Below are 3,827 nucleotides of genomic sequence, written 5' to 3' on the forward strand. Positions count from 1 at the left end.
GGGGTTTTCTTGGACAGATGTTTCTTTGGTTGTTTAAGATTCTCAGTTTTCCTCTGACCCGCAGAGAAGAAAAGGAATATGAGGCAGCCAAGAATCTAAGCTGCAAAGGGTGTGACAAAGGACCCTACTCCATGGTCTCTGACCTCTATCAATGTGGTGTCAGGCAGGGAAGGAGAAACAGGGGACCTTTTGGGTCAAGGGGATCAGCTCTAGAAGATCCACGGGGGCCACTATGTTTGTTAATTGCAAACTGCCGGCACCCACAACTTTCCTGGCCACACAGGAAGCTCTCGCCAAATGAGAGAATAAACAATGCAGGCTGGCTGATGAGCCAAGCTTTCCTGCTTCCATTCTGCTCTTTCCAAGCCTGGTGTTGGGCGCAGGACCCTTGCACTGTGGGGCAAGGAGTCTCTGAGCGCCCTTTGCCCCAAGCTGTGCAGGCAAGTTCTGCTGGGGCCGATCAAACGCCAGAGGCATCAGGTCAGGGCAAGCAGAGACAGCAACCTTGAGAACACTGGTCACGAGCGCCCAGCAGAAACTGGGACTGGAGCCGGACTTCCTGCAATGTCGTGGTATGGCAGCAAGAGTAATTTCATTTTTATATTTAATATTATTTAATATGTTTATATTTGGGCCTCCAACCAAACATGCATTAGGCACAAAAGACAATTGCTTGGCCTTAAAGAATGTCATCTCCGTGGGTCTTCGTTCCCTTATTTGCAAATCCAAGGTTTTAAACCAAAGGACCTCTGGGTGCCCTTCTAGCTACGAGGTCTGGAGTCTGCTAGAGGTTTTTCACTAAAAGCAGCAGTGATTGGCCCTGGGTACATGGACTTGCTCTAAGGCAAAGCCAAACTCCTAATTTTTTCTTTTCACGGGAAGTTCAGACACCAAGAATGATTGACAGCATATCCAAGCCAGAACCAGAGCATTTATGAACCTTCCCATGTTCTCAAATTTGGGGAACTAATCTTCCATATGGAGCACAGAAAGGCTGTGCTTTCTGAGAGGTGTACGCTCTCCCTGGTGAAGATGGGTAGTGCTAAGAGAAGCATTTTAGACAACTTGGTAAGTGCAAAAGGGATATTCTGGGATGCTGTGTAATTGTCCAAGACTGCAGGATGCCCCCGCCAGCTCCAGTCCACTCAGGCGCCATCCAGGTTAAGGTGAAGGATCACAGGGTGTTCTCATTACAGAAGCGCCTGCTGCCGTATGATGAAAACAGACACAGACACACTGCATGCTGCTGAGTGACACTGGGCGGCAGGACCCAGGCTGAGATGCAGGTACAGTGCTGGGAGGCGGGTGGGGGGGGGCACACACTTGATCCCTCTGCAAACCCTCCTGAGTCAGCTTCAGTTGGACTCATGTGTTTGTGCAGAAAATCTTCTGTGTGACCCCTTTTCACCCTCCCTCCCAGTTCTGTGCCCCAGAAGACTGAGCTGTAGGGACACATCGGTAACTGCTGCCCTTGGATTAAACCCATGAGGCCCAGCAGCAGATGGGGGGGTGGTGTCCTTCCAGCTCCTCCCCACGGGGTCTCCATGGGCATAAGCCCTCTTGGGCAGTCATCACAACGTCCGCTCTCCCTCAGACCCAGGGTGGCGAACATGTGGACAGGCGTGTGTGTCCTGAGGTCCTGTTCTCCTCGTGCTTTCCTACATGCTTTGTAAAGAGTCCTTTGACTCAACTCTTTGCAAATAATCGATCTGATTGAACACCCACGCCAGGACCCTGACTGTTTCCCATCTAAGGAAGCTCCAGACCCTGGGAGGGATGTGGGATGCTGAAGGAGTTCAGGAAGAGGAAGAACGAGTGGTTATTGGGATGAAGGGAGAGGTTCCCTGCTGAAGAGAAGATAGACGAGGAGAGATGGCCGGTGCCTGGGCCCCTTGAGGACGCAGCTAGCGGGCCGGTGAGGAAGGCAGACTGACACCCAACTGTTGGGCAAGTTGGCCTCTCTGTGGTCGGTTTTATCCTCTAGAAAATTGGGGAGGGGGGTCCTCTAACCAGAAGCCCCTGTGCTGGCTCCATGACCCACTCACACTCTGCTCCCTTCTGTGATTTTGCCTGCCTTGAGGACAGTGCCCTGCACAGTACAGGGCTCAAGTACAAATCCCTGTTTCAAAAATAGCCACCACCATGATTGGTTTCCCCTCACCAAAGCAAGCAACACCATCCTTCAAACAATCTTCAGCTTGGAGTGTGACGGGTGCCCCCCGCCCACTGACAGCAATCAAAGATCAGGACATGACACACAGTCATGTCTTGAAGGACTTGCTACGTGAGGCACTTTTTATGTTTGATACCCACGTAGTCAAAATTCTTACCTACTTTTAGGAATTCTTGTCGTGGCTCAGTGGTTAACGAATCCGACTAGGAACCATGAGGTTGCAGGTTCGATCCCTGGCCTTGCTCAGTGGGTTAAGGATCCAGCATTTCCAGCATAGCCATGAGCTGTGGTGTAGGTTGCAGACACAGCTCAGATCCTGTGTTGCTATGGCTGTGGTGTAGGCCGGTGGCTACAGCTCCGATTGGATCCCTAGCCTGAGAACCTCCATATGCCGCAAGAGTGGCCCAAGAAATGGCAAAAAGACCAACAACAACAACAACAAAATATTCTTACCTACTTTAAACATGCTTCTCTAATTAAAAATCACATAAAGATTCCTTTATATGGCATAAAAGATTTTCATGATCTAAGTATTTTCCTGCATAATGAGACAGAGATGAGTCAAAAAAGAAAAAAAAAAAAAAAAAAAAAAGAACTAAAATGGCAAAACCGGAGTTCCCTTCGTGGCGCAGTGGTTAACGAATCCAACTAGGAACCATGAGGTTGCGGGTTCGGTCCCTGCCCTTGCTCAGTGGGTTCACGATCCGGCGTTGCCGTGAACTGTGGTGTAGGTTGCAGACGCGGCTCGGATCCCGCGTTGCTGTGGCTCTGGCGTAGGCTGGTGGCTACAGCTCCGATTAGACCCCTAGCCTGGGAACCTCCATATGCCGCGGGAGCGGCCCAAGAAATAGCAACAACAACAACAACAATAACAACAACAACAACAAAAACATGGCAAAACCTATTCTTTCTTAGGGCTTAGCAAACCCTTAGACCGCACTGCCCCTCTCTGAAATTCCTCTCTTCACTCCTAAAACAAACACCAAGGCCTCCGCACAGAGGAGACCAGCTTAGACTTGCCTTCTCCAGCCCCCCTTCCTCTGCCAACCTGCCCTGGGCCCACGCCTGGTCCTGCCACCAGCTCCCCCCCCCCAGCTCATCAGATCTTTGGCAAAGGGTCTGTGACACAGCAGGTCTGAGGGTTGAGGACAAGATGTCTCTTCTTTCCCAGGTGGCTTTCTGGAGGCACTGCCCAGCTTTTGCATACTTTCAACTACCTGGCTCTGGTGAGACAGAGGCTGCAGAACAGCCTTGTGTGGCCCAGGGCCTGCTCGGGGGCCTGGAATGACCCTGGCTCCAGTAGCACCCAGGAGAACATGCTTCGCCTCAGGAAAGGCAGTGAATAAAGAAGTGCTTCCCCGCTGGGAAATCAAACACAGACCTCTGTTCTCAGGCCTCTTTAGACCACCCACGTGGGCTCATCTTTCAGCTTGGGGCTGGAGCTAATGTTTCAGAAACGGCCACGGTTTGGACGTGGCCCCAGAGCCACCCCAACTTGGCCTCTCACCGCAGTTGGCACTTGGTGGACGAGCTTGATACCAACAGTAATCTGTCCCTGCAGGCACTGGCAAACAGAAGGCCGACACTGCCCTAAAATCAAACAATTTTGCTTTGAAATGGGGGGTGGGGGCGGGTGGGGGCTCTGGTTGGTGGT

The sequence above is a fragment of the Sus scrofa genome, chromosome 6 (genome assembly GCF_000003025.6).
Source record: "Sus scrofa isolate TJ Tabasco breed Duroc chromosome 6, Sscrofa11.1, whole genome shotgun sequence".
In the NCBI taxonomy this organism is placed as follows: domain Eukaryota; kingdom Metazoa; phylum Chordata; class Mammalia; order Artiodactyla; family Suidae; genus Sus; species Sus scrofa.